The following is a 20,765-nucleotide window of genomic DNA, read 5'->3' as shown; positions in this document are numbered from 1 at the left end:
CCTTACCTGGATTGTGAGCATTCCTGTCTCACACTCACCTTATGTGGGTGTTTGCAGTTCAGTGTACCAGGTACAGTGAAGACTGATCTCAAAAATGTCGTTTACAATGTTTGCGGTACTTCTTCGCATAAATTCCTACTTGTGCACCATAAAAGATTTGGGCCAGTGATTTGGCCTCAAAAAGTTATAATGCTGCGGGGATTAATTGGCCTCTGCTTGTATAAAAGAAGCACTTGATAGCACTTGTGGACCTAAGAGCTAGCTGCATTGTGTGATTCTGGTGAGCGCTCCAGCTGCCTTTAGAGTGGAAAACCGTCCCAAAATATTTAAATGCAGTAAATTGCTGTAAATTGTATACTTCTACTCTCAAGCATTGTTGGCTGGCTCTCTTAGCCGAATCTAGAATGTTAGATTTTTCAAAATTAAGAATCGCATGATTTTGTCTGCAGGACTTATAATATTGTTATTGCCTTTTTTTTTTAACCCAACAAGGTTTGTGAAATGATGATGGTACCATCATCGTACAGGAATATAGGGATTTTGTGCCCTGGTAGTTTAGGTATATGGAAATCCAAATTATGTAGAAGATCCACCACTGAATTGATGGTACAAATTTAAAAAAGAGAGAAGGAAAAATACATCCTTGTTGAATTGCTTTCACAACATTTATTATGGAAGAGAGAGACCTTTTGGAGATTATACTCACTCTTAAGGTGGTATTGGAAAGGAGGCATCCATCAATAGTTGTGGGTTTTTTCCCCAAAAAGGGCATTTCTGGAAATCAAGTCAAGGGTATGTTTAAAAACTAGAAAGGCCTCAAAGAGGGAGGATTTCTTTCATGAGTGTATTTTATGCACAATGGTGGGGCACCAAATGTGCTCTACTTATGACCTCTGGTCTTTGAATCCAGCCTAGCCATCCCAAATTATGCTCTCTTGTCTCTATCGAAGTTCAGGGCTTGTAATTTAAATATTTAGTGCATAATTTGTATAATAGTGTATAATTTGTTAACGACACTGAAAAGGCTGATAGGTCTATAATTGCATGGATCGTTCCTACTGCCCTTTTTATAAAATGGGACTACTATGGTCTCCCCCCCCCCAAAATCTTTTGAAATATACAAGCAGTTTTAACTATGAATGTAAACAAGAATGATAACAGAAGCGCCTACAGCTAGGAGTCTTTGGAATTATTTCACAATAATTCACAATCAACATCTAGAGCCTAGTTCACCTTACGAAATAAGTGGACAGAGCCAGGGGGACTATTTTGAACTTTGTTCATGTTGTTTTGACTCTCGGTTTATATTAATAGCAAGGTCCATGTAAAACTCTCTCAAACACTCTTCCCAAACCTGAAATGGTAATTTGTGGGGGAGAGAGGGTAGCAGCTTCCCTAATCTTTGGGTGATTTGCAAGCAGAGGGACGAATCCCTCTTCCTGATGGATTGGATTAATTTCAACCAGGTCTCCTTCATTGCCAGTCTTTTCTTTTTAAGAGGGCTTTGTTTTGAGCCTTTAAATTCCATATGGAAAGTAATTGGTTCTCAGAAGGAAAATATTTACTTCCTATGGAAATTTCAAATCATCCAGGTCAAGATTGTCCCAAAGGTGCTTTCCCAAGGTTTTTCTTGGGTTTTTTCATTGAAAACATTTCACTTTTCAACCAAGACGTTTCTTCCATTCTGAACTGGAGAAGTTTCTGGAATGAAAAGTAAAATGTTTTCAAAGAAAAAAAAATCAAGGAAGTCCAGTTGCCTTTTAGAAAAGCACCTTTGGGACGAGAATGTTTATTCTTGTTATACACTGTTTGAAATGACCTTTTCCGCAGTGCACAATCCTGATCAAACCATTTTTATGCTTTTTATACCCCAGTTACTGGAGTGTTGCTTTCTTTCAAACAGATTAAAACATTTCAAACTTCAGATTAAAAATTAACAGATCATAAAGGTCTAAAGTATTGTTTTGGGGACGATTTTATTCATCTAGCAGGTGTACACACTGTTCTAAATTTTCTGGAACTGCCAGCCATTTAATAACTGCTTTCGCACAATTATCATTTCATCTAGTTTGTACTTCTGTATTGTTATTTTCCAACATTAGGGCATGAATTGTTTCTGCTATTTATGCTATCAATCTGCTAAACAAATAATTCCCTCAATATTGTCAAACTAGTTACTTAGTCTGCATTACTATTAATCTTCTCATCGTTTCTATCACCCATCTCCTCCCACTTATGACTGTATGAATGTAACCTTGTTGCTGCTATCCTTAAGATTTATATTGACTGTTTCCCAATATGATTTGATTGCTTATTTGTTCCCTATGTCTATCATTAAGTGTTGCACCTTATTATTCTTGACGAATGTATCTTTTCTTTTATGTACACCGATAGCGTATGCACCAAGACAAATTCCTTGTGTGTCCAAATACACTTGGCCAATAAAGAATTCTATTCTGTTCTATTCATACCAAAAAGATTGCCTCACCCAGCATTATCATTTCAACCATTTTTTTTTCCTAACTCTATTTTCTAATTCTAATTGCACTGTACAGTTTCATTGATCTTGATAATTGGAATCCCCATCCAGATAACTAAACTCGGACAGTATTTTTTTCTCCATGTAGTTTAATTGATATCCAGAACTTTTATCCATCACACTAACTAACCCCTCCCATCAACCAAAGGCCATGCAGCGAAGTAAATATGGTGATTTTACATAGAAGAATTAAAACTGTTTCCAGTTTAGCTGATGTTCCCATCTGCTTTTTCTGCCGCATAGCTCCCAGCGACTGGTAAGATCCCACAGAGTTGGTCTCCTCTGGGTCCCGTCAGCTAAACAATGCTGGCTGGCGGGCCCGTGGGGGAGGGCCTTCTCTGTGGCTGCCCCAGCTCTCTGGAACCAGTTACCTCCTGAAATCTGGACCATCCCCACCCTATTGCCCTTCCGAAAAGCGATGAAGACCTGGCTTTTCCAGCAGGCCCGGGGCTGTTGATCTCACTCTTGTGATCTGGCAAGATCCAGCCATGAATGGGGTGAATGTGTTTTTAATGTTTTTAATTTTAAAATGTTTTTTTATAATGATTTTTTAAAATGTATTGTGAGGCGCCCTGAGTCTTCGGAGAGGGGCGGCATATAAATTGAATTAATTAAATTAAATTAAATTAATTCAACCTTTTCATGCTCCTGTTGAACATATTGGTCAAGCAAAGAACAGAGGTGAACAGAGCCACTCTGCAGAAACCTGAGCAGTTATTATGCATGGCACCTTAGCAAAATTTACAAAGCCTGGTTGGCTTAGTATCACATTGTTGATGCAAGCTCCTAGCACAGGGGTGTCAAACTGGATTTCTTCGAGAGCCAGATCAGTATTGTAGTTCTCCTCTCTGGACTGGCTGGGGTGGGGGGGGGGGAGACAGGCTGAATGCCTCCTGAAGTATCCTGCCGGCCCAAATGGGGCATGTTTTGGCTGGCAGAGTGCTGCAGGAGGCCGTCCAGGCTGAAAATGGGGTGCAGGGAGGCGTACACAGACCCCCTGTGCCTCCGTTTTGGCTGCCAAAGGCACCACAGGCCGGTCCTTTGCCATTTCCAGGCCAACCTCGCGGGCCAGATTTAAGCATCCCACAGGCCAAATTCAGCCCGCGGGCCTTGAGTTTGACACCCCTGTCCTAGCATGTTAATCTAGGCCCTTGTTTCCATACTGACAAGTAGAAGGTTGTGTTTCACAAAGAGAGGGAGGAGATTCTGCGATTCCAAAAGAAAGGGAATCATTATCTTATTGGGGAAAAATCTGACATGGATATTATACTTCCGCAGTCAATGCCACAATATTACCATATCATTTCCAGGAATATAATTTCATTGGCACACAATAATCATTTTATTCTCAAGAAATATTTGTTTCCCTTGGTGCCACAAAAGTCTTTCATAGCCAGTCTGTTCCTTAGGAAGAATGACAGGGGACTTCATACAGGTCTCTGAAGTCAGAGGTTTTGGTGGGATATATTCAGTCACTGCCATGAGCTTTTCCTTCATAATGTGCATTGGTTTCCAGTGACGTGTGACAGATTTGGAGCTATGGAGGATGAGCTGCAGGCCGGGCAGCCAGCCTGTTTCACAGACCCTTTTACCCCAATTGCTAACAGTAGCCATTTGTTACTTAAATAAAACTGGTATCAATTTCACTTTCTAGGTGCCAGAGAAGTCTGTTTTCAGCTGGAAGAATAAATTAAATGCAACACAACGATGTTATCTGAGCTGTTATATAACATTAACGTATACTTCTTGAGAGCTTTTCCTATCTGCTATTTTAAATAAACATTAGATAAAAGTTTATTGTAGTAGGCACACGACATTAGATATCTACCCAGGGTTACAACGCTTACGTGACTAGAAATTAGGGGAGGCTAATTCTAAAATTATAATTGGCCAAAAGTCAAAAAGGTCTGCTAAGTGTCTATTTCCTCCAAATGTCAATAGACAATGAAATAGAAATGTCCACTTGATATCTAATGTAATGGAACGATTCAGTCAGCAAAACACTTTGAAACATTCAGCCTGAGAGCCTGTTAAATGGGACTTGTGTTTTATTCCTAATCACAGCATAAATGGAGCATGACAGAGAGAATGTTAAATGTTCTCCTCTATTTCTGACACAGTGGCAGTGATAGTGGCTGTACTTTGGACAGTATCTGGAATCTGCCTTCAAAGTTCAAGCAAGGGCACTGTTTGGACATGTAAGTTTATTGGAGACTAGAATGCAAATATTTGTTTTCCAGCTGATTTCTTTCCTAGGGAAGTTTATACCAAAATTAAATTATGGGAAGCTAGCAATTGCCTTAAAATATGTTGGAACTGTTAGATCAGTGTTCCCCAACTTTTCCGGTTTGAGCATGGGGAGGACAGGAAAGAGGGGATGGTTTTGTGGGAGGGGCAGTCACATGCGCATGCATTCACCTGTTGCTTGGCGAATGGGGCCAAGAGCGCCTGAGATGCTCATGCGAGTGAGACCAGGATCGCCCGTGACACTTGCATGAGTGGGACTGTGCGCGCATGTGCACCAGCCAGCCATTCACGTGGCCCGGTTGCGAATAGGCCATGGACTGGTAATGAACCATGGTCTACAGGCTGGGGACCACTGTGTTAGGTGGCTCTGGCAGAGATTGTGTGCCTGGATGAACTATGGAAGACGGAGATTTTTCTTTTTAAAAAATATTATTTATGGTATATGTCTATGTGGGTAAACAGTATTGTCAATCAATGCCTCATATAAAAGCTGTGACACTTTGCCATGGAATACTCTGAATACAGAAAGAGCTAACTGAATCTCTCTCTGAGGTAAATCTTTAGCATTAATGTCCATTTAGTGCTTGACAGTTATTGAAGTTGTATTAAGATGTACTATCCAGGACAACAAGCTCTGGAAATGTATACACAAGTGTTTAAAGAGATGGCATTTCTCTGCTGGCCATGGATTAATTAAGTATGTTATGTTGCATACTTGCCATTGTTAAGATAGGTATGCAAAGGCCATACTTTTGGTTTTATTGCAGTCAGAATGTACGATATGTAAAAACTAACCACTGTATAAGTAATAATAAAAGAATTGTTCCTTTAAGCAAGAGATAAGCAAGGAACTTTGAATTCCTGATTTAATAAAGCTAAGAGGCTGTAAGATTCCAGGAAGCTTGATTATTCAAGTATGACGAATAACAATCTAACTAATAAGTTGTCAAGTCTCCAAGACTTTGTTTTCCCAATATTTTTTTTCTAAATAGCAGTTTCAAGTATGTTAATACAGGTAATCCTCAATTTATGACCAGAATTAAGCCCAAAATTTCCAATAATCAACTGTTAAGTGAGTTTTGCCCCATTTCACGCCCTTTCTAGCCATAGCTGTTTTCAATCATCGCTGCTGTTAAGTTACAAGTGTAATTGAGCCTAGAATTATGGTTTTAAATTGCTTTTATGACCTTTTTTGAGGGTTTTGTTAAGCATATGCTGCGGTCATTAAGCAAATCAATGGGTATTGTTTGCTAGAAAGTGGAAGTAAATGTTGGTTTCCACCAAAAAAGTTATAAATACAGAATCACATATTTCGTGCAAAGTGCTGTAAATGTTGCCCAATTGCCAAACACCCAAAATGAGATCATGGGATTGGGGAGGGGCAGCCATTGGAATTTCTATTCTAGGTTATAAATCGCCCTGGGAAGGTCCACTGTAGCTTTGACGGTTTGCTAAAAAAAACTGGTCGTAAGTCAAGGACTTCCTGTATGAACTTTTTAAATACCCAATGCTATTCTTTCTTATCTAGATAGAAGCTATGTAAAAAATATATATATATGAGATATGACATATATAAACAGATAACAGTTATATACTTTTATGGTCTAGCAAAGAATAGCAAAGACATAAAAAGGGAGATATAGTGAACAGACACGCAGAAAATTTAACCCAGAAACTCGAAGTTTTTTTTTTAAAAAAAAAAAGGAAGATTCAATACACTGCAAACCAAAAGAACCAGGGGTGAAATGCTCCCGGTTCAGACCCGATCACCCAATCCAGTAGCGATGGAGGCGGGTGGTTCGGAGAATCGGTAGCAAAAATCCCTGCCCCCCCCCAATGCCCTGCTGAGCCGCGTGATCATCAGAGGCTTTTTTTTTTAAAGCATTTTTTCTACAACCTCTCCTTTTTCGTCTGCGACAGCTTCCTGCAAGCCTCTGCCAACAAAAATGGAGCTCACCCTCCCGAGCTCTGCTTTCACTGGCAGAGGCACTGCGGGCCGGTCCTTCGCTGTTTCCAGGGCGGCCCTGTGGGCCAGATCTAAGCACCCTGCAGGCCAGATCCAGCCCCCGGGCCTTGAGTCTAAATAATTTGATGATGGAGGCAAACAATCTAAATCTAAAAATTACACTTACATGAAATATCAATTATTGTAATCATACTGACGCCCCTATCAATAATCAGATATAGATCAAGCTTCATTACACTGTCTTAAAATACCCTAAGAACAAATTGTCACAACACATTTGCATAATTGTAATTACAATAAAGAGGAAAAAATCAGGATATAAAATGCTGTATTGATACACCCTGCTTTAAGCAAAAACCCCACAATGAATAAACCATGGAGAAAAAACAAATCTGCTTATTGAGGTTAATTTTTTCTTGATTACAATGTCGTTGTTTATAAGCCAAACAAATACGTTCTTTGATCCATTGAGATACAAGGCCCCAGGATGTAACAAGACCAACCTTACACAGCTATGCTAAAAGAATTTGACAAGCTTCCAAGCAGAGAAACAGATGGCTGTTTCAAAGAAAAAGCAGAGGCACAGGCTGCTATGTATTGCATAGTGGACCAAATGTTATATAGTGTATATACAAAATCTGAAGTCTTACGCATTACATATGCAATAGCACTTAGACCTATATACTGCTTTACAGCCCTCTCTAAGCGGTTTACAGAGTCAGCATATTGCCCCCAACAATCTGGGTCATCATTTTCCCCACCTCGGAAGGACGGAAAGCTGAGTCAACTTCCAGTAGTGTTCAGTTCATTGCAAAAATTATGCAACTTCCTTTCTGATAACAGTGCAACAAGTCAGCTTTTCCTTTGACGTTTTAGTCCCTTCCTTTCAACTGCTGAAATTATTAAATCATTTAGTTCAAGGCTAAAACGCCATCATGCTAAGTCTTGACATCAAATGTGATAAATTGGCCACAGGCTAAACATGCATTTACAACACTGCCTTCCTATTTTATTTCTCTGTGCAACTATTTTGCTATGTAGTATAAAACAAACATCCTTCAAATACCTTATGCGTGCATGCAAACTTATACATACACATGTGCATCTTCTCTGCTACCACCATCAACATCATTATTATGGAACATAAGATTTAAAAAAAATATGTTATTCCTGAACCAAAGAACAAGACCTGATGTAATATACTAATACTTAGATCCACCTATCTATAAGGGGGGCCTTCGCACAGGTTCGCCTGGTGCGCCAGTTACGCCCTTTCCTGGACCGAGATGACCTTCGCACAGTCACTCATGCCCTGGTTACTTCCCGCTTGGATTACTGCAATTCCCTCTACATGGGCCTGCCCCTGAGATGCACCCGGAGACTCCAGCTGATCCAGAATGCAGCTGCACGGGTTGTTATGGGAGCCCCTCGTTACTCCCATATAACACCCCTCCTGCATGAGCTGCACTGGTTACCAGTGGTTCTCCGGGTCCGCTTCAAGGTGCTAGTCCTCACCTATAAGGCCCTTCATGACTTAGGTCCAGGATATTTACATGACCTTCTCCTGCCTGCCTGTCACCATCCTGTTCGCTCACATAGGGCCGCTCTCCTCAGGGTTCCGACGGCAAGCCAATGTCACCTTGCTGTGCCCAGGGGTAGGGCATTCTCTGTGGGTGCTCCCACCCTCTGGAATGAATTACCTACTGAGCTCCGGATGGCTCCTGATCTCCGCTCCTTCCGTCGGGACTTGAAGACTTGGCTTTTCAAACAAATAGGCTGAGACTGATTCCGGGCTTTATTATTTACTACTAATTAATTATTTGGATTAAATTATGATTTTATTGTACTTGTTTCTTAACTTGTGTTCGCCACCCTGAGTCCTTCGGGAGAATGGCTGCATATAAATACATGTAATAAATAAATAAATAATAATAATATAATAACAGATAATAATATTCTAAGTATTAATACTTGTTATTATATCTAATTAAATTCTTTAAACCAGTGTAGGGATGATGATGGAGGAGGAGGAGGAGGAGGAGGAGGAGGAGGAGGAGGAGGAGGAGGAGGAGAAGGAGGGGGAGGAGGAGGAGAAGGAGAAGGAGAACACCTTACAAAAATCTAGGCTGTTGAGAATGAAAGCCCAGTTTCTGCATTAAAAGCACGGCAAGAAAAAAAACCTGAACTCTGAAAAGTATTGTGCAACTTCAAGCCTTGTAGTCAACGGAAAATTAACAGTTTTTTCTCTAAGTGAGATTGGGAAGTGAGATGGTTTCTGCTGGCTAAAAGCAGGACTCACCCATCATTATGTGGTAGTATGTCCAATTTAGTATGTAAAAATTAAAGTACCAACATTCAACAAATTCAAATATTTTAGGAAACTACTCCGAAATAACTTCACATTTATGTTCTCCAACTTAATTCAATCTGCCAATAAAGAATTGCCTTTTAAACGTATATACCATATAATACAAAATACAGTATTTTAGTTTCTTATACCAAATTAGCATATTCCCTTCTCACTCCAAAAATATTCATTTACATTAGTGTTAATATTTTTCTTATCCCAAGACTATTTTCCAGATAAGTGGCAGAACCTAATTTGCTTGATTTCAAAAATGTAAGCAAGGCTGGCCCTTGGTAGTACCTTCATGCAGGTTACATTGGAACTACATCTGTAGTTGGTTAGTTGGTTGGTTGTGTGTGTGTGTATGTGTGTGTGTGTGTGTGTGTGTGTGTGTGTGTGTGTGTGTGTCCTTCATGCTGAAAGATTATAGTGATAAAGAAGTTCCATGATATTGCAAAGAAAACAAATGTATGAGTTAAGTCATTCAAAGTAAGATTCAGTTCTAAGACAACTCTCAAGAAATATTATAATAGAATGCACAAGGCTTATTTTTAAAGAACATAATTTTTTCCTTTTTATCAATATCTGGTGTATATAAGTGTGATTTTAGAGTTTAAAATGCATGTTTTCTTATGTCATTGAGGCAATTTTGAATTAAGATCTGACAGCATGGGACACTGGAAACTGGATATTTGCTTTTGCTTAAACTCCAAAGAATATCTTCACTCAAAATAGGAGAAAAAGAAAAAGAAAGACTGTCTTCTTTCTATAATCTATCCTGTTTAATCATCAAAACCATAAATCATAAGTTCATTTTTTTTTCTATTTTGCACAAAAGCCCATAAGGGGTTTCTAGTCAACAATAAACGTAGATACTGTATTATCTTTTTTCTGATCAAAGGGTGCAATTTAGCCATCTCAATAAATACCATCATCTTAAATCTTTCAAAGGAGCCTGTAGTACAGTGGACTAAAGCACTGTTATTAACATCTGCTGCTTGCAATTACTGTAACTTCAAATCTCACCAGGCTCAAGGTTGATTCAGCCTTCCATCCTTTCAAAGGTAGGTAAAATGAGGACCCAGATTGTAGGGGCAATAAGCTGACTTTGTATAAATATACAAAAGTATGAAGGCTATTGCTTAACGCATTGTAAGCCGCCCTGAGTCTCCGGAGAAGGGCGGCATATAAATTAAAGCAAATAATAATAATAATAATTGTAGATAAAAAAAACCACTGTCAACTATATACCTCTGCCACCAGTTCTCTTGATTATATTTTATGTTCCTGTTGACAAAATTCTAAATCACCCAACTTTTAAATTCCTTGATACATATGTTTAACACAAGGGAGGCCAGTAAACTTTATAGGATTGAAATTAGAGGATTAAAGCAAGAATTTTCAATAGAAGAGAATTCTAAAATCTTGTGATACTGTTAAGCTACTAAAATAATAAACCTACATTCCAATAAAAGCTAGTTAATAAAAGATTTATTAAAACTGTTGTGATTGTAAGAGGGTTTAGACAGAATTATGTCACCTTCTCATAAAACGTGTTCCAGGTTTTACTGCTTGGTTTGTACAAAAAAAGCATACAAAGTAAAGTGTGCTTTGTTGGCCAGAGCACCAAAAAACACAACTGAGTTTTGATAACACTCCTACTTTTGATTATGCAAGTCTGAACAAGTTTTTTTTAAAAAATGTGTGCTTGTAATTAGTAAGAGCGAACATACAATTGATAAATTGAGAATTTGTGGATTAGCACTTGATTATTGCTTAAACTCCTGTTTTTGCTAAATATATCTAGAAGAGGAAGGATTGGTCATATATTCCATCCTGGTTTTTAGTAAGAAAAGATTAATAAATTCTTACGTTCCAATCCAGAATATTTAACAATGTTGAACAGTTTTTCATGTCTACAGTAAATTATTTAAAATAAAAAAAAATTTCCTGAAATAGTATATAGAACTTTTAAATTAAATACAATAGATACTTTTCAAAGTTTTAAAAAATTCACATAAGAAGGGATCTTGAATCTGAATTCTATGAGTCACTTGCAAACCCTTTATAATATTTATTTATTTATTTATTATTCGAATTTCTATACCGCCCTTCTCCTTTCGGGCTCAGGGCGGTGAACAGCCAAAATAAAAACATTTATATATATTATTTATATAATATGTAGTCTAATATCTTGGTGAATCATCAAGAACAAACTATAAAATAATTCATTCCTTTAAAATTACGTTACATTAATCACAACCCTTGTATTGGAAAAGTTTTAATAAAATTATTACACTTTAGCATAACTGGTGACAATACTCAGTCATTTTTATGGCAAGTATTTGATGAAGTGGAAAAAATTACTTAGTCTTGGGCAAATATTTCATATTATTAAATTATTAATTCTTAGAGAAGGGGCACTTGGTAGCTAGATTTTATACTGAAAAATTATAAAATTTTACTGGGAATCCTGGGAATTCTTTGGGATTAATGGTTTTTAAAACTGTGGGAATAACTTGACTAAAAAATTAGCACAACAGCAAAATCCTCACAAATTCTTCCACTAAGGGTTGTTTTATTCAGTTTAGATGTCAGGGTTCCCCCAACAGAATTAAAACTCCGAGGCAAGTATCTTCCTCAAAGTATAAATTTATTAGAGATGTCATACTGGCACATCAACAAAGTAGTTGTTCTCAATAACTTAATTTCTCTTCAGGCAAACATACTGAAATTAAATATTTACAACTTTAAAGCTGTTTCAGATTCTAGATAGATTTATATATGCTTCCAAATTGTGGCCCTATTTGGTTCTTTTTTGTCCCCTTTTACGCAACTTTTTTTCTGGGGTCAGGTTGATGAAAGGTTAAATCATTAATGAAGTTTTTTTAAAAAAAACAAGAAACAAAAGTTAATATATTTGTCCAGAGACTCCTTTTTGATAAATAGGCTTTTTACTCTGTTGCAGTTGGGCTATCTGTCCATCCAGTCACAAACAATTTAGGTTTAATTAAGTAAAATCATATCATTTCTTCTTTAAATATAGTTCTCGCTTAAAGACTGCCATGCTTAGCAAAGAGTCAAAGATACAACAGGGCTGAAAAAGTAACTTTATGGCCAGCCCTTGTACTTATGACTGTCACAGCATCCCCACAGTCATGTGATCAAGATTCAGGCACTTAAACAATCAGCAGACATTTACCAGTCCTCACTTATGAAAGTTGAAGCGTCCTGTCATGGGATCACCATTTGAGACTTTCTCTGCCAGCTTCCCACAAGCAAAGTCAATGGAGAAACTGGTAGGGAAGGTCACAAGTCACTGCAATAAATCATTTGCATTCTCTCCTCCCACCCCCACAGCAACCGTGTTGGTCACACGTACCCTGGCAGCAACCACTTCGGCCCTGCCACACCCATACGTCTCATCAGTTATTCTCATGCCCTCCCTCACCCAGTAGCAGTTAACCTAGCCCTGCTACGCTCATCCTCGCCACCCAAACATCCTCCCAGGGGCAGCCACGTGTTTCAGTGCTTGTGAGCCGACCAGGACTTTTGACTTCCAGCTGGTTTCACCACTGACTTTCTTTGTTGGAACCCAGCAGCAAGTTGCAAGGAGATCCTTGCTGAATGACCTGCAATTCTCACTTAATGACAGCAAGAGAGAGTGTCAGGATTGCTGCCACTAAGCTGTCATATGACCTCATACTTAACAACTGAATTGTTTAATAATGGAAATTTCAGTTCCAAGTGACATAGTTAAGTGAAGACTACCTATTCACTGATTCGGCCCCTTTATCTTCTTAGCTTCTATGTTAACCACTTTCAAGCTAGTGTCCTCCTGGCTAGACCAAATAGGAAGTTCTCTATCCTATCATCTATTGTGCTATATCATAGTTATCTAAGGGAGATCAGAGAGAGAACATTTGCATATAATTGTCTTACAGGACAGGAATTCATATCTTAGTTTATTTTTAGAAATACTGAATTTTTCATACCATTCATGCTGATTCATCGCCACTTCTCCGTTATAGTTTAAAACATGTTACTTCAGGATCATACATCATTGTTTGTAACACACACACGCACGAAAATATTTTGCCAGATTAAGGGTTGCCCCAATTAATCTGGCAACACATTTTAAAACTTTAAATAATATTTGAATACAGATGCATATACACTAACTTATGTCTTTTCTTTTAAGGCAATGCTATTTCCTTTGTTCCCTCACATATGAAACAAATATTCTTTTAAGATAACTGTATCTAGAAGAAACATATATCCCCTCTCAGCAGTTTGCTCCTCCTAACTTCCAAATTATACTATACTGAGGGAGACAAATTTAATTGAATCGCTCTCTATCGGAAGAAAGTTTTATAGTGTACTTTTCTTTCTCTATCCTTAAAAACATCAGTGGGAGTCCAGTACTTGGATAAATAAATGGATGGATAGTATCCCAACAGCCACACCTGAAAAATCTAACCTTAGCTGAAAGTTAATCTAGTTTATATAACTGTGCAACTAAGTACATAGTAAATATAAAAGTGAAAAGCAAAGTTTAGAGAGGACATGTGACACAAATAGCTGATTAATTAGAATGCTTTTAAAATATGATCCCTTTTTCTGTAATGCACTGCTCTTAAAATCCTCTGGCTCAACAGATTTTCTTCCATCCTATATTAACCCAGATGCATAAGAAGATTATTCCGATAATAAGTTAAGAAGATAAAACATTTTTCTAAATGGAAAAATTACATAAAATAGAATATTTACCATTATAATTCTGTTCCCAGATTAATCATCTTTGCTTCGTGTGTTTTTTTTCTTGTCTACAAAACAAGTAAGAAAGGAAAAAAGGTATTTCATTTCTCTTTTTCAATCATTCAATTAAATGAAAACTTAAATCATTCAAAGTATAACCTCTTCACAATATTCTTGGACCACAACTAAAATGGAAATTCGCAATGCTACACTTGGTAACACTTAAATGCTGGTTTGCTCATACAAAGCCACAAGATTGATTACTTTTTGAATTCAAAAACTAAGAATGGTTAGAAATAGGATGCTATTTAAATATTCCCCAAGTATTATTTCTCTCATGGCCTTTGCATAGCGACTATCTGAATTAAGTTCCTAGGAGACTAAAATAGATTTTTTCTTTGTGACAACAATCTTGTTTGCTTTCAGTTTATTCTGAAACTGAACTCTCAGAGTTATTCTTTAACTAACAAAAATAGAAGTTTAATCTATATGACATGATTTACAAAGCCTGGGTCCAGGGTACTGTTTTATCCTTAAGAAAGTACCACTATTTTACTTTATGATTTTCACTGTTATTCTCACTGTGGATTAAATATTCTAGAGATTTTATTGACTGTCTTGTAACAAATCAGTTCTCCATTCTTTAAAGCATGCTGAAAAATGGAAGTGAATACTGATAATATCATTAGGGTATTTTTGGTTTCAGAATAAATATAGTTGTTCTGTTAGGACAGATGCTACATACATGCAACGTTTACAGGAGCATTTCACATATTTGCGATTCAGTTTCTGACAATATGGTGAATACTGAGAGAGCCCATTATTTCAGCAGTTTTTGTGATATGATGATGGAGATAATGATGGAGGAGGAGGAGGAGGAGGAGGAGGAGGAGGAGGAGGAGGAGGTGGTGGTGGTGGTGGTGGTGGTTTTTGTTTTTTTGCCCTGCCTTTCATTTCCTAAATGAAGAATATATGTATGTTTTTAATTCATCGTTTTTACTCAGGCTAACTTGTTTTAAATGCATTCATGTGAAGAAATCATTAGTTCACCAACCGCAATAATATTAAGGACTTTATCCAATATGATATGAAGCAACAGAGTTGTTGCTCTTCACACATATTCTATGTATTCCCAATTTGTTTCAGATCAGAGGAGAGATTTGGGAGGCTTCAGACTGAAAAAAGGCAGTCCATTCAATCAGCAACTTTTGTTCCACTGGCAGAAAAATAGAATGAGAGCCATGGTTTCCATGATTTTGGCAGACATCTTTGCTGCCAAATTCTGTTTCATCTCAAAATGTTGCGAATTAAATTCTCTTCATGAATGCGTATATATTCATTCATATTCACACTGCCATACAAAAAAATTTGACTCTGAATTTTAGTAGAGATTTCACAAAGACTTTGAAAATATTTTCCTATAAATTTTAAAGTTTGCACAAAGTGGTAAGAGGAAGCAAAGAAGAAAACATTTGACAGATACTTTGAACTGAAGAGCCTGAGGAACAGAACTTTGATAAACTTTCAATGTCAACATTAGTAAGCTATCTTGATTTCTTTCCTAGAACTGTTTCAAATAGTACACTGCTTATTTATACACTACACTACTTATACAGTACAACAGGGGTGTCAAACTCAAGGCCCGGGGGCCGAATCTGCCCCCGTGAGTGCTTAGATCTGGCCCACGGGACTGCCCTGGAAACAGCAAAGGACCGGTGCCTCTGCCAATGAAAAACGGAGCTCGGGAGCCTGTTTCGCTGGCAGAGCGCTCAGGTCACCACAGACGCCGACACGAGTGACACTGAGCTGGCCATGCCCACCCAACGCCTGCCCCCCCCCAGGTCAAACACAACCTTGATGCGGCCTTCAATGAAATCGAGTTTGACACCCCTACACTACAAGGAAAGGCACACTTTCCATCTACTGCATAAAGGGCAATTATTTTGCTATAATACTGTGGTTTTAAGACATCTTGCTCTCTAATCAACGATGTTGCTTTAGTTATATACTCATATCAATTAAATATTGGTAGTTTCTTGATTTCTACATCAAAATCTGTATTACACATCAGTGACCCAGATTAAATAAGATTTACTAAAACCTACAAAAGTAAAATAAGGTATACAAGATTTAAAAATACACAAATGCTTGCACACTGTTTTGCTATCAATAGTGTGCAAGCTTTTTTAAAATTATGTTCAGACATGTTTGTTCCTCAGAGACTGCCATTACAAGTCCCTCCAGTTTTCTTGGCAAGGTTTTTCAGAAATGGTTTGCCACTGCCTTCTTCCTAGAAGTGAGAAAGTGATTTATCTAAAGACACCCAGCTGGCTTTGTGCTTTAGGCAGGACTAGAAACTCAAGTGTCCCAATTTTGTCTTAACCACTACACCACACTTGAGTCTTCTGTAAGTTTTACAAGTTGCAAAAACAAATTTTGCATAGGTAAGAATCACTTGCCAGTAAAAATGGACCATAAAATTCCCCCGTCCATCTCGAAATGAGATTAGAAGGGGATGAGTAACTCTTTACATATACATACATTACATACTTTACATACAAGTAACTCTTGACAGAAGTTGCAATGAAATAGAATATGAGTTCGCAATTTAACGCTACCAATGTTTCCATAGCTAGATGGGCTGAGCCTTGCCATGTAAGGAATTGTAGTACATTTTACATCCAGTTCTGTTGGTGTATTGTAATAATATACTGTTATTTTTTGCAGTTAAGACACGCTTTTTCTCTCATAAAAAAGGCTGAAAATTTGGGTGTGTCTTATATTCCGAATGTAGCCCCGCTCACTCACCGTCCCTCACCCTTCAGCCTCCACGTGTCCTCTTTCTGGCTGCAGAGATTGTGTTCTTCGGCTCCATGCATCACGTTTTTAGCCTCCAAACACTCCGTTTGAGAGCCCTTCAAGGGTGCGGGGATAGCCAAAGCACATTGCTGCTGATCGCTATCCAAAAATGTAATGCATTTGGAGACTGAAAATACGACGCGACGTACCCAAAATGGCTACTCGGAACAGCTGCTGCCTTCTCTTACCCCTTCCCCACTTCGCCTGCTTTAGTCACTGGAGCTCCCTCCGACGAACAGCTGTGTTTTTGAAGCTGTTTTTCAGCCCCAATGCGAGTGAAGCGATCTTCCACGCTTTGCCTGCTTTTCTAATTGCTGCTCCCTCCGACAATCAGCTGTGCTTTAGAAGCTGTTTTTTAGCCCCAACCTCAAAACCAGCGAGCAAACTAATGTGCTAAAGCTAACCAGGCTAAGGACACTAGCCAGATGAATATCTGGTAGGCAGATTTTCCCCCCCCAATTTCCTCCCCAAAAACTAAGGTGCATCTTATACTCCGGTGTATCTTATACTTTGAAAAATATGGGTAAGTACTCACCAACATTTATTGCTTATAAGCTGATCTAATACAATGCTATTTTGAAGTGTGCATTGCTATGAACCAAATGAGTGAGAAGAATTTATTATATTCTGATTGCATTCAAATTCTATATCAAAGATATTTTTCTTATGCTTGATCTTGACACAAGGGCATCCCTCAAAAAACATAGTCATATTATTTTTCTCGATTTGGAGATTCCAGGAGGAATCCTAGTTATTAATATTAACTATGTCAAACCTTGAGGATGAAAATGAAACATTAGTCAGCATTTGAACACACAGAGCCTTGCCCTTGTTGTGACTTTTGTAAGCTTCTACCTGCAGGCAACACTGAACATTAATTTCACTTCTTGAAATAGCTTTCCTAGGAATTTTGACTGCGTCTGTTCCAATATTTGATGATTAATACTTTGGTTTAATTATGCTCTCTGTAAGAGTTAGGATAATATCTCAGCTTCAAAAAGCTTGAGGGTAATTTTTAAATTAAACTTCCTCAAAACAGTCAAATACAGGTAGTCCTCGATTTACAACAGTTCATTTAGTGACCATTCAAAATTACAACGGTAAGGCACCTTGATTCTTCGGAGAAAGGCAGCATACAATTTGAATGAATGAATGAATGAATGAATGAATGAATGAATGATAAAATAATAAAATAAAATAAAATAATAAAATAAACAAAACAAAACAAAATTAAATTAAATTTAAAAAAAAGTGACTCATGACCATTCTTCACACATGACCATTACAGCATCTTCATGGTCACATGATCAAAATTCAGATTCTTGGCAACTGCCTCATATTTATGATGGCTGCAATGTTCTGGGGTCATGTAATCAGCTTTTGCGACCTTCTGACAAGTCAGTGGGGAAGCCAGATTCACTTAACAACTGTGTTACTAATGTAACTACTGCAGTGATTCACTTAACAATTTTGGCAACAAAGGTCGTAAAAACGGGGCAAAACTCACTTAACAAATGTTTCCCTGAGCAACATAAATTTTGGGCTCGATTCTGGTTGTAACTCAAGGACTACTGTGCCAAGTTTAAAAGGCCATTAAAAACAAAATATAGCTAGGTATTTTTTCATATGCTATTCTGCCCAAATTCAAAGGAAATTAGAGTGATGTTCTCACAAAATTAATACAGTCCACTATGAGTCACAAGATTTGTCTACCACAGGGGTGTCAAACTCAAGGCACGAAGGGGTGCTTAGATCTGGCCTGCTATGAAAACAGCAAAGGACTGACCCACTGTGGCTCTGCCAGCTGGGTGACTTCGGGTTGTCATTCACTCTCACCCCAACTCACCTCGCAGAGTTATTGTTGTGGGGAATAATACGGGAAAAATAGGAGGAGGAAGTAGTGTTGAGCATGTTCACTGCTTTGAGTTATTTATAAAAATAGTAAAAGCAGGATTAAAAAAAAAATCTCAAAAAATATATGTACAGATACAATGTTGTCACAGGGAAATCCATCAAGTTCAAATAAAGCCAACTTTACATCTCTTGCTGATATGCAGCACTCTATAAAAAGATGAAAGTGTGATTATACTTGAAAGAATCCTCCACAGAAGGTATCTGAACGTGCTTATGACAGCAAGCCTACTGAACAAGATCTAGATCCGTAATGGCGAACCTATGGCATGCATGCCCAAAGCGGCATGTGAAGCCATGTCGCCCGGCATGCACGGCCTTGCCTGCTTGTCTTTCAGGTTTGTGGCACACATGCGTGTGCGTTGATCAGCTAATCTTCGCACACGCGGCAGTGCCAAAAACCAGCCTGTGCATGCGCGCCGGCCAGCTGATTGTCAGGCATGCATGTGCGCTAGAACCCGATAGTTCGGCTTTTCTGGAGCGTGATCCCTTCACGTGTGCAGCAGTGCTGAAAACCAGCCTGCACATGTGCGCCGGCCAGCTGACTGTTGGCCACACAGTACATTAGAACCCGGAAGTTCAGCTTTTCTGGAGCCCAGCCTCAATGAGCACATGCATGCGCAACATTTCCGCGTGACCTTTTTGGCACTCAGCGCGGAAAAGGTTCACCATCACTGATCTAGATCAATAAAATTAAAAAAGTTGAGAAGGAGTTCAGTAAAATACAAATCATTATCTCAATAATGATTACTTTGAGAAAATTTCATGTGCCAATTTCCATTGGGACAGACTGTGATTTATGCTAAGCCCCTCAATAGATTTACTTTGAGTAAGTATAATTCTACAGGCAAATATGAGGGGAAAAAATTAGTCATTATATGTTAGCATAACAATGCAGGCAATTGCTTTATTCCCTTTAGGGGGCTTTTACGGTTTGGTGTGTACTACTTTATTAGTTTTGGGAATTTTCAAACATAGAGCACTTACTATGAAATCCGAGCCTCTCCCCAGTCTAATTCCCTACAATGCTAATAAAATTTTGCATCACAGACCAGGGAAAAAAACACTATCAAATGAGCCTATAATGAATAAGCATAATTAAGGAAGCCAATGGCATTTTATGATGGGAAGAATTCCACGTTTGGCTCTGCGGACTGAAGATAGAAAGGCTGACTTTTGCAAATTTGAAGATGCTATCTGCAAAGACTCAGAAGCTACACATACAGCTCCACGCTGAACACAAAGAAATTTTTATCCCTTATACATCATTTAATTAAATAAAGACAAACGATGTAAAATTACTGTATGTACTTTAGAAGCAGGAAGAGGAATAAATGATCAGATTGACTTTTGAGTTCCACAGAATTCCTTCCAAACTGAATAGGCAACACAAGCAAGTATATACTTATTTGCGCAAAATATTCTAATTTCACACAGACGCCAATGTTCTAATTTCACACAGATGGCCAATGGCTGAACAGGATTAAGCAGGAGAGAGATTTTGCATGCTAGAAAAAAGCTCAATGAAGAATTTGGCAACTATGAAAATAGCAAATTCCAGCCATATGGTTTTTGGAAGTAGACCAAAAATAATACTTTTTGTATTGTACCTTTTAATAAGTCTATGATACAATTAAACACTGAATTAAATCAGTGGTAGGGTTCAAAAATGTTTACTACCGGTTCTGTGGGCGTGGCTTGGTGGGAGTGGTATGGCGTGGCTTGATAGGCGTGGCAGGGGAAGGAAACTGCAAAATCCCCATTTCTTCCTGATCAGGGACCAGGAGGCAGAGAATAGATGGGGGCGGGGCCAGTCAGAGGTGGTATTTACCAGTTCTCCGAATTACTTAAAATGTCCGCTACCGGTTCTCCAGAACTAGTCAGAACCTGCTGAATACCACCTCTGAATACCTGCTAAATACCACCTCCATAATAAGGAAGCTTTTGGCTGTACATTGCAATAAGCACATTTCCTCTTCCCAAATTTAAATGGCAAAGGAATCCCAACCTCCAGTACAAATTTTAGAGGGTCATAACTCTCTTCTCTCCCTGGTCTGTGTCTGTTCCACTTTATACTTCGGGATTTTACCCTTGAAACCATGCAACACAATCATACTATGCTTCAGTACTACTGAATG

The 20,765-nt window shown here is 38.3% G+C and overlaps 1 protein-coding gene and 1 pseudogene across 2 annotated transcripts in view; both read right to left on the bottom strand.

Moving 5' to 3' along the window:
- The window catches only part of SGMS1 (sphingomyelin synthase 1), a 76,919-nt gene that overhangs the window by 36,927 nt on the left and 19,227 nt on the right, over nucleotides 1-20,765 (bottom strand). The window contains exon 2 of one of the 2 annotated variants that reach the window (XM_034425949.3): nucleotides 13,870-13,925. The exons of the other annotated variant lie outside the window; for it this stretch is intronic. The gene's annotated coding sequence lies outside the window, so the exon portion shown is untranslated. The remainder of the gene's footprint in view (nucleotides 1-13,869; nucleotides 13,926-20,765) is intronic. 2 annotated transcript variants of the gene reach the window in all.
- LOC117670633 (large ribosomal subunit protein uL10m pseudogene) lies at nucleotides 3,683-4,153 on the bottom strand (annotated as a pseudogene).

This window comes from Pantherophis guttatus, chromosome 6, assembly GCF_059756535.1.
Source record: "Pantherophis guttatus breed Tessera chromosome 6, ASM5975653v1, whole genome shotgun sequence".
Classification (NCBI taxonomy): domain Eukaryota; kingdom Metazoa; phylum Chordata; class Lepidosauria; order Squamata; family Colubridae; genus Pantherophis; species Pantherophis guttatus.
The sequence above is the reverse complement of the archived record's forward strand: the minus strand, read 5'-3'. Positions and strand labels throughout refer to the sequence as shown.